The following is a 10569-nucleotide window of genomic DNA, read 5'->3' as shown; positions in this document are numbered from 1 at the left end:
AACACTTTATTTCTTTTTAGGAAATTTTTCTTTCTTACTGGAGTTGATGGGCTCCCCTAGCCCCAGCAGCAAGAAACTGGGTTTAAATTCCCCTCAGCACAGAGCCTGGAGTCAGGCTGAGAGTGGGGACCACAGTGCCCTGTGATGGTCCCCAGGCCAGCACGGAGCTGTGTTTCCTCCCTTACCTGAAGCTCCCCAGACAGGGCCTGGTGCTGGGACAGGAGGGGTGGGACGGGGTGCCGCTCCCCGGGATGGGGGAGGAGCTTTGTCCTGGCGGTTTCTGTCAGGTGGGGAGATGGTCACACGAATGCTGTGTGTGTGTGTGTGTACCTGTGCGCCTGCACTTGCACACTCGGACACGAGAGTGTGCGTGAACTCATGGCTGTCTAGTGTGGGCTGAGTGGGTGGGTCCCGATGATGCCGCCTCGCTTGAGGCTTCTCCCATGTCTAGTGCTGTCCTTCCTCCTTTGATTTTTACTTAGTAAATTACAATATTTTCTCTCTTCTTGCTTGGGATGACTCAGAGGGACAGAGACGAGGATCCGGGGAGGGCTCAGGGAGTTCTTGAGAAGACGTTTGAGGGCCTTCCATATGCCAAGGCTCTGTACAAGCTGGGGCTGGGGAATAGCAGCAGACCCAGGAAGAGAAATCAGATGGCCGTGTGAGGGAGGGTGGGTGGTCTTTGCTCATTGCTGTATCGCCAGCTCAGGCCTGGCTCCTAGAAGATGCTAACACATATTTGTTGACTGAATGGTCTTTGCTCTCTATGTGTTTTGGAAACCAAAGGGAACAATCTGGGCAGACTTCCTGGAGGAGGTGAGCTGCCTCTTTCATTTTAGCCTGAGTGCCTTATCCTCTGGAAGGAGGGAGAAGTTTTGTCTTGACAGCTGTGCAAGCATCCACATTGGATTTTCCTTCCAGGGAAGGAAAAGGGTATCATTTTTGCCGAGGTGTGGGGAGTAGGAGAATGAAGGTGCTGTCAGAAGACCCTGTGCAGATGGCGCCAAGTGTAAATAGCTGGTGTGTAGAGAGAGGCTTCACTTGTGGTCTGGTTCCCAAGGGTGAGAGCCCCTCAGGCAGCCAGGCCTGGCCTGTGCCTACCCACAGCACCTCTCTCCTATCGGCACCTGACATGGTCCAGAAGACCCCCTCCCCAGGTCAGAAATGCAGGCGGGGTCATGAGACGACTTCACTGTCCCCTTAAGGCACAGTGGCTCCCTCTCCACAGCCCTCTGTCCCAGTTTATGGTGGTTTCTCAGCCTCATTGTTACCCTCCTGGGGCCCTTTGGGGTCACCCCGCTGTCTCAGGGGTCTCACTGGCGTGTCCGGGGTGGGACTGGGCAGGTCATCGAGGACAGCGTTCCCACAGCGTGGCCCCGGGGCCAGGAGCATCCGCACCACCTGGGGCGTCGCAGAGACTCAATTCTCACGCTTCACCCAGACCGCCCGCATCAGAGACTCTGGGCGGCGGGGCGCAGCCATCTGCTTTAACAAGCCTTCCGGGTGATTCTGACGAACCACAGGGCTGAGAGCATCAACATCACCGATTGCCCGGAACTGCGCTTTGCAGGCGTGTCCTGCGGTCCTGGCAGGGTCCTGGAAGCCACAAACATTTGACGCCTGGAAACCGAACAAAGCATCAGTGCCTTTCAAAAGACTGTGGAGCCAAATCCAGCGTTACTTCTGACCACAGACAAGAATCAGGTAAGACTCCTTAGCTACTGGGAAGTCAGCCTCGTCTTCGAGCTGTCATGAAGACAGAGGCCGCAGCACAGTCAGGGCTGACGACGGGTGTGACAGCCGGCCCCGGTCCGCTCCTCTCTGCCGAGGGCAGCGGCGCCGGCACCAGCCCTGAGCCACCGCCTCAGCCTTCCTGCACCCGGGTGAAGGCCCCGGGAGAGACCAGTGACCAAAACTGTTTGGCACACATTTGCATGTCCAGTTCAAGAAAACCAGCTCCAAGTGTGTGAGCAAGTTCAGTTCCGCCCGTGCAGCCTGCTGTGGCCGCAGCCAGGCCCACGACGGTGCAGTGCCGTTCGTGTGACCGCACCCAGGCAACCAGGCAGCGTGGCCCCAGGCAGGCGCACGGGCCTGCGCACAAGGCGCTGCCTCGGCTTCATGCTCTCTGTTGCCTTCGGTTGAGTCCCCACAAAAGCTCAACGAACCACTGTGAGGCCTTTTCCTGACTGATTAGCCTGTTTTAGTTGCTAGGATCTTGAAACGATCCATCTGTCTGGTCCCCCAAACTACCTTGCGTCTCACTTGTTTTAGCCACCAATCACAAGCATTAAAATGGAAGTTCGGTCAATATTTAATCCTATTTCGTGGACAGGAATCTGATCCAGACCTGGATCCTACAGGAGGAACAGTCTGCAGGGACCCAGGCCGGGGCGAACCAGAAGGGCGCAGGGAAGCTGCTCAGCCACCAGGGGGCACCGCAGGGCTTCCCAGGCCGCCAGCCTCCCGGTGGCCAAGGTGCTGTCACAGGAGCGGGGCCCTCGCTGCGTAGGGCGGGGAGGTGGGCTGGGGCGGACCCCAGGCCCAGCCGTTCTCGGAAGTATGTCTCCTGCTGCTTCCAGTCCCTTTGTGCCCCGTCTCAGGTGGGGAGCAGGAGGCCCCGCTCCCACCCCTCCCTGCGGCCGGGACCTGCTGGCCCTCAGACTCTGGGACCCGGAGGATGAACATGGCCAGGGCGGGGCCAAAAGAGCTTTAGGGTTTGAGGACAGAGGCGACCTGTGGCAGGAGGTGGGTGTTATCTCCCGGAGGAGCAAGCGTGGAATGGTACCCGTTATCACAGTTGGCAGATGCTGCAGCCCGTGCAGGTACGTTCTTACACACACACACACACACACACACACACACACGGCGCGCTGGCCTTGGCCATCCCGGCGCCGCAAGACGCGGGGGCTCGGGCTGGGCTCGTCTGATCGGCGACCTGCAATGACAAAGACGAGACGAGGGAAGGTCAGCCTTGCTGCTGTGCAGGTACGCTCACACACACACACACACACACACACAAGCACGCGCGCGCGCGTTCTTGGGGGAGGGGCAGGGCTGTGTTTTAAGGCCTGAGCTCCTGGTCCTGAAAACATGGCCTGGCTGTTATCACAGGACACCCTCCCTCTCTGGGGCACCTGGGGTGCCCGCAGATTCAATTCAGGGGGCCTCCCTCAGCTGTGATGGAATGAGGCCTCCCACTCTCCCAGGCTTGGAATCACGAGGGTGTGTGTGTTTTGCACACCTGCAACCACACGTAAGGGAGATTGGACCTTTAAGCCGTTGTTTCTCAGACTCGAGTTTCTTGGAATGCTGAAGCTCCAACATATCTGCCATCTAATCAAAGAGCCTCCTGAGCGTTCTAAGTGCTTTACTTGTCTGATGTAAACCTCACAACAGCCCTGTGGTCGTTCCCACTTTACAACAGAAAACTACGGCGCCAAGAGTGTAAGTAACCGCCCAAGGTCCCACGTCTAGTCTCCTAGGACCCGGGCACCTAGGCTCTGTACCCCGTAGACTCTGTTATTCACACACCATCGTTTCATGAGGGAAGGAACTTCTCGCGGGTAGAATGAAGGGGCCACGATCTCAGAGACCCTGTGGGCCAGCCCCTAGGCTCGAGTCCCCTTGCTTTGGGGAACTCCGACAGACCTGGTCACGAGGCCTCCCTGCCGTGAGAGCTATTTTCCAGGTGAGGGGTTTGCTCCAGGTGGGCAGTGCACTCGTTCTCCATCTGCTTTGCCAGCCCGGGTGGGACGCCGCTGCATATTGGGTCCCTGGGGTCCACCTGGCCCAAAGGAGGGGGGTTTGCATCAGGTGCCATTTCAACCCGTCCTGTAGGGTGGTGGGCCGCAGGAGGGAAGGGGGAAGTGTCCGCTGGAAGGGGGGCCGGACAACTGCTTTCAGGTCACCAGGCTGGGGTTCCTCAGGGTGACAATCAGGAACAGAGCTTGGAAAGCCACCAAATACCACTCAGATGATGAGAGCAGGCCCCAAAGCAGGAATATGAATATTTATCACCTGCTTTTACGTCTCGGGTTGACCTAGAAGATCATTCCAACTGTTCTTCCACAAGATGACAAACACGGCATTGACGACGGGGAGTGAAGATGTCAGAGGGGCTTTGAGCAAGTGGTGCTTCCTCTGGGCCTGGGCGTGGACAGGCTCCTCCCTGAGGAGAGGGAGCCGCCTCTGGCACATCAGGAAAAGGGGGAGCGAGGGGGACCTGGGTCCAGATTCCCTTTATGGTCAGGCTGTCCTCGCTCCCCACCCCCCTGCTCCCCGCAAGAGAGATGCTGAGGAAAGAGCAGCCCTTGACTCTCAGATCAGCGCTTGCACGACGCGCTAATTGCTTCTGGTCTGATATGCCTACAGTGATGACTGTATTTTGGTGAAGAAACCCCAGCTCTTTGGATTTCAGTTCATTTCATTATCTGTTTCCCCCTTTTCTCCTCCAGAGGGCTGCGCGCTCCCATGCCATTGCCCTGCACCTGCAGCTCCGAGGTTGTGTGTTTTTCTGCCTTTTCCCCTCATCTCCAGTTGTTCCCTAAAAAGTAAGGGTCCAGAGCTGTTTCCAGGCGAGGTGGAATCAGCTCCATTGTCTGGTTGTTCCACTGCCTCAGAATCTTCCAGCGGGAGGGCTGTGTATTTTCCTGGGGTGCAAACCTAGCTTGCCCTTCCCCTTGGCTCTGTGCTTTCCTCCACCACATGCTTTCTTCACCCTGAGGTTATCACGATTTTCCCTGCCCACACCCCTGTGGTCAGGAATAACTCAGTCTCCCTGCCAGACCTCTCTTCTGGAACTTCATACGGACTTGTTTAACTCGAAAAGAAAACTCTTCCACCCTTAGCCTGTGTTCTTTTTCCAAAGAGCTGCAAGTACACGGTGTGTGTGTGGGAGGGCTGGGGGAGGGGAGAAGGACCAAGTCTGGAGAGAAGGGTAGGGCAGCTCTCTCCTTCCCTCTCCCTCTCCCTCCCTCTCCCTCCCTCCCTCTCCCCGCGCCCCCCCCCCCACTCTGTCAGGCAACAGCTCCTGAAGGAAACAGGGCATCAGATACCTCTTTGAATTTCATAACCTAGGTACTGTCCAAATGCCTAAAAGGACAAGAAAAATGTGTAGAAACAGACTAGAAAAAATGGAAACCTATATTTGGAACACGTGACCCTTGCAAAAAAATGATTAACAAATGGCTTATTTATACCAGCCAGAGGAAAGGATGAGGAAAGAAGTCATGGATTCGACAGGCTTTTGCCGAGGGTCGCCCTGAGCCCTTTGTGACTGGGGAACAGGGCCGCTGTAGGACGAGGGCTGCTTCAGGCTCGTAGAGCCTGGACTTGCAGACGCTGGGAAGCAGGTCCTGGAGCCCGTCCGGGGCCCTTGGTGGGTGGGAGGGAGTTCACATTCCCAGGAGGTGTGAGGTCACAGGGCCTGACCACTTGCCTCCTGGGCCTCTGTGACCCTCCAGTTGCTCAGTGGGATAACAGCTGCCTGAGGGCTGCCCTTTTAGAACTGGAAGGACACCTCCATTCAACCTCACAGCTGGAAAGAAGTTTTGGAGGTCAGGTAGGTAGGAACCTGCTCTGCACACCTACCCTGCTGACGTGTCTGTCCCGCCGCTGTCCTCGCTGGGGAGGGTCCGGCAGCTCAGCCGCTCTGGTGATATCTACGAAGTGAAGTGTCAGTAACGGGGCACAGCGTGCCGAGTGCCTCGTGTGCATCACATCACTGCATCCTCCCCACGGCATCTTGCTCAAGGTTCCTCAGAAAGAGAAGAGGAAGGATGCAAACCCAGCCGCTGGACTCCAAAGCCCGTGCAGTTAAGTCCTGGACTGCCTTCCAGAGGCAGGGCACCACCAACCTGAAGCCTGGAGGATCCAGGGCCTCTTGCCAGGCGATCAGCTCCGTGGCTTAGGCACACGTGGAAAAGGCCAAAATGAACTAGCTGGGCTCTGAAAGGGCTCCTTTGGCATCTCAAAATCTTTCCCATTCCTATTTCCTTGGCTACTACCCCCGGCAGCCCCTGGGCATTTCCCTTTCTCAGGGGCCAAACCATCCGCTTTCTCTTATTCCTCCGCCTAAGGCTAGTGGGGACTGGAGGGAGAGAACGTTTCCTTGACGTCTTGGCTGTGGGCAGCTGGACAACGTGCTCTGACCTGTGATTCAGAAGGGTCACTTCTTCGGCCCTCATCTTCCTCCCTTGAGCCATTCACGTCTGCTGAATGCTGGCTGGCCTTGGGGGAAGCTGAAGCAAAAGGAACAGAGGCCAAAAGTGATGGGGGCACCTGGGCTTGGAGAAGTGACTGGAAAAGGACTGACTCAGATTTTTCCAGCCCCAAAGAAAGAGCCACAGAATGAGCCTGGGTGGGGTGACAGAAATGTTTCTGGGTCACCAATGACAAGGACTTTCACTGGGACCTGGGGGAATGTCACAATCGGAGCTGAAAAGACAATCCATTTTGTTCTAGTTCAAAGGCTTTTGAAAAATAAACGAGTGGTTAACAGTTTGAACTGTTTTGCTGGGTATTTATTTCAAACAAAAGCCTTTTAATTAGGTTTAAGAAATATTTTGTAAGTTTGGCTTAAAGAAAGATCTTTCTTGTCCCTGCCCTGGGGATCATTCTAGGTGAGAGCAGTAGGGGGCGCTCACTCCCTGCACGTCATAGGCACAGTCGCTGAAGCAGCCGGTCCGGAAGGAAGGTGTGGGTGGCCCGCCTGTCTCCACGACCTCCTCCCACCCAATTCATGGTGAGTCTTGGCAAAGCCCAGATGTGGAACCCTGTGTTCACAAGTGTGGAAACACCACGTCTGGGCCCACTGTGAAGGTGGCTCTCCAGTGGCTGTGCTGCCTTTCCTCTTCCCGACCCCTCACCCCAGAGTGCGAACTTCATGGGCAGTGGCCACCATGGGAAACTCACCGTCCTGGAGAGGCTGGCAGGCGCTGGACGGCCAGCTCCGTAAGTGCAGCAGGGCTCGCTTACGTGACGCTGGAGGGTGTTCAGGGCTGGCATCACGCCGGAGTCCTTGGCAGACTCTTAGGCTGGAGCAGGTTTATGGGAGGCCCAGGGACTCGGGCGTCATGGTCACTGCCAGGGGGACTGAGCGTCCTCTTTCCTCTCTTCTTGGGGTGGGGGGGAGGGCTAGAGGGCCCCCATTAGCTCCTCGGGTCGCCTTTTCCAGAGTGTGGATTTCCTCCCACGCAATGTATCTGGAAACGTTCCACGTCTCCAAGGTCAACACTGATCCCCGTCCGGCTTTCCTCACTAATGCCGTTTTCTAGCTTCTCAGTCGTGTTCACATCACGGACTAGGGAAGCTGATGAAGAGCTTCACTCCCCCACGAGCAGCTCATAATCAGGTGTTTCTCCATCACTGAGAGTGAAAGTGAGAGGTAGGAGGTGTGTTGAGGTTCATGTTACACCTGTTTTTCATCTGTGACAGGACAGACTGCCATTATTATGGACCCATTTCCAGGATGTGTATTCGTCCCTCCTCACTGACCTCTCACTGTGTGCCAGGCCTGTGCCAGGCTCGGGCATGGGTGTGGGCAGGAGGAAAGCAAGGCTGGGAAGGTAAGCGGCTCACGAGCCCACACACGCTCCTGTCCCGTGCGGCAGTCACAGGAGGGAAAGAACCTTCAAAAGGCAGGCGGCAGAGCTGAGGGCTTCATGAAAACCTCACCAATGCGCAGCTACTAAAAGGTGAGGTTTTGGCCCTGGAAAGGTTTTAAGCATATTTGTTACCACACGTTCCTTTCACCCTAGATTAGTATTATCTTGGACTGAGTCTGAATTACATTCAGCCCTGACCTCCCCACATGCTTCTCATCCTCCTTGGGACTAGGGAACCCCTTCTATTTTCTACTTATTACTCATGGGACTTCGTTATGGGTAACTTATGGGAAGCAAGCACCAACCTTCCACGTCTACACTGAAAACAGATTATGCTTATATCACGTACTTGGAGTGACGTGTGGGGAAGCAGGGAGAGGCATCCCGCCGCCCCGGTCCGAGATGCAGGCACCCGGGCGCTGAGGGCCATGCTATGGGCTGAGCCTCGAGGAGGTATCTGGTTCCCACTGGAGCCTGGGGGTTGCTGGGCAGAACAAACTGCTGGGTTTTTCCTTTGCTCCTGGCTCTGCTCACCCCTCCAACCTACACTTTACGATGGGAGAGGAGCCGGAAAATCCACTGACGTACACGAGAGCTGGGGTAAACCAGTGACTGAGGGACTTCCCTGGCGGTGCGGTGCTTAAGACTCCACGCTTCCATTATGGTGGGTGCGGGTTCGAACCCTGGCCGGGGAACTAAGATCCTGCATGCCACTCGGCGTGGCCAAAAAATTAAAACCAAACAAGAAACCCCCAGTGACTGAGAGACAGTCCAGGTGGGAAGGGATTCAGCAAACTGGGGAAAAACCTTTTACACCTGGTGCCTGTCAAGAGGCAAATAAGGGGCTCCAATTGTTTGGCTCTGTAATGGCAGCTGTTGCTGACAGCGAGGGGTGGGGCACGAAAGAGCTTCTGGTCCCATTGTTTCAGGGGTGCAGGCTCAGGGCCCCCAGAGGGCGGGCCTGGTAGCAGCCCCGGGGAGGAGGTGCTGGGCAAGCAGGACTCCTGACATGGGGAGACCAGAACTGCAGATGGACCCTGACTGAAACGGACGCCTCCCTTCTTCCCTTGCCCCTACTTTTCGTGTGTGTTTGTATGTATGCGAGTATACATCCGTGTTTTGTGGCACTTAAAACGTGCAAGGCAAAGCTAGACCTTCCCCAAAGCTAATCTGTACCAGTCCCTCTCTCCTGGGACCACATGGAAGGCCCTGCCATGTTGGACAGTGGATCTGAATTCTCAACAGGTGTCACACGGTCGTACCTGGGAGGCCGCGGGGGCTGTGGAACCCCAGTTCTGGGTAGAAATTATGCATGGATGTACCTGGCACGTGTTGGGCAGGACTGGATGAATCGGTGCTTGGTTTTTCCATGCATATGCACGTTTCCCCCGTTTAAATCTCATCCTTTCCTTAGGCCTTCCTTGCCGTACCTCTTCAAAAGGCACTTGATAAAACTTTCCAGGGCAGTTATGCATATCTCCTCACATGTCAGGAGGTTCCTGGGGGGAAGAGCAACCATCTTCCAAAGGCCACTTCATGTTTCCTACGTCAATGGAGATTACACGCTGGCAGGCTACACCTCATCTCTGGGCTCCGTGTGCGTAGGAGCCTGTGAGAGTCAGTCCCCCTGTAGGAAAGGATGCGTCTGGGTATTTGATACACGCAGAAGTCTCTTAAACAGCACCTTGAACTTAGAAGCCAAAAATCTGGATACATACAAAGAGCTGCGTTAAAAAGTTAAATCTACAGCTGCTGCCGGTATCCGGCCTTTAAGCTCAGTTTCTAACTCAGAGCAACCTGCTCCTTGGCCTGTGTTGGGGAAATAGACTTCCTCTGAGTTTGTCCTTTAAGCTCAGTTTCTAACTCAGAGCAACCTGCTCCTTGGCCTGTGTTGGGGAAATAGACTTCCTCTGAGTTTGTCCAGGAAAAGACGTTACATGTGGAAACAAACTTCCTCCATCCTCCATGCTCAGTCTATGTCCCTTTTTAATCTCTGGGCACGTCCTGTTCTGCTCTGGCTTCTTCCCAGAGAGAAGTGGGTGGGGAGCGCGGCCTCCCTCCTGAACACGCCTGGTAGCGCCCTTGACCTTGCGGACCCTCACCTGCTTGGACCTGGCTTACTGGCCATTCTCTCACCCCGGCCATCGAAGCGCTCCTGTGCCCACCCCCACACTTTACCTTCAGTGTTGGCCAAACCCCTTCCCCTCCACCCAGATGATGAACCCGAGGGCAAGGTTTCTGTTGTTCCGTTCCATGCTGTGCTTGTAGTGCTGGAAGTGTCTCGTGTGGCAGACACTCAGTGTCTGTTGAAGGAAAGTAGAAGGAATGTAAGAAGCAGAGCAAAGCAGGACATGAGAAATGTCTTTGGAACTTTCAACCCCACCAACCTGGTTTAGTAGAAGCCAGGCTCTGCTAGGAAAGGGCCACTCAGCTAAGTAACTTCCTTGCACGACTATTCCTAAACCTCTCCTCACCCTAACTCTGAGCTCAGCTCTGGAACCTGGCTCAGAACTCTGCCTAACTCTTTCTCTATTTTTGTCTAGGACACAGAGTTCCCCCTCAAAAACAAAGGCAGTTCCCTTAAGAATTTGACCACGTCAAGTAAATAGCACTTGGAGGGCTTGAAATAGAGCTGACATTGTCCACTGTTCAGAGGCTAGATATGCTTAAGACCCCAGCCCCACCCCTCACCTAACCCTTCCCCAGAGCCCTGCCCCGGTGCCGCTCATGGCAGCTCCCTCTGGGCTCTTCCCTGAACTACTTAAGGAATCCTCAGTGATCGCAGTTCAGTCTGTGCGCCTTCCCTCTAATCTACTTCATGCTTGTTCTTTATCTTTCTAGAGCAAAAAGCTCTGATTGCCCCTCTGCCTCAAAATGTGTGACGCTTTTCTATTTCCTACTAAATTCAGTTCAAGTTCTTAAAGGCCTCCTGTGATCTGGTTCATCTGCTTCCCAACATTTTCTC

At 55.2% G+C, this 10569-nt stretch overlaps 1 long non-coding RNA gene across 2 annotated transcripts; it reads right to left on the bottom strand.

Moving 5' to 3' along the window:
* Positions 1–2: 2 nt before the first annotated feature.
* Positions 3–10156, bottom strand: LOC114488006 (uncharacterized). Of its 2 annotated transcripts, XR_003683680.2 has the most exons (4): positions 8927–10156; positions 6913–7365; positions 5590–6239; positions 3–1620 (listed from the first exon to the last, which is right to left on the bottom strand). It is a non-coding gene; the product is annotated as an uncharacterized lncRNA (long non-coding RNA). The 2 variants fall into 2 exon arrangements; XR_003683679.2 differs by lacking the exon at positions 3–1620 and having other exon boundaries at positions 5171–6239.
* Positions 10157–10569: the final 413 nt, after the last annotated feature.

The sequence above is a fragment of the Physeter macrocephalus genome, chromosome 16, assembly GCF_002837175.3.
Source record: "Physeter macrocephalus isolate SW-GA chromosome 16, ASM283717v5, whole genome shotgun sequence".
Taxonomy (NCBI): domain Eukaryota; kingdom Metazoa; phylum Chordata; class Mammalia; order Artiodactyla; family Physeteridae; genus Physeter; species Physeter macrocephalus.
Note: the sequence above shows the minus strand (reverse complement) of the source record. Positions and strands in the feature narration are given on the sequence as shown.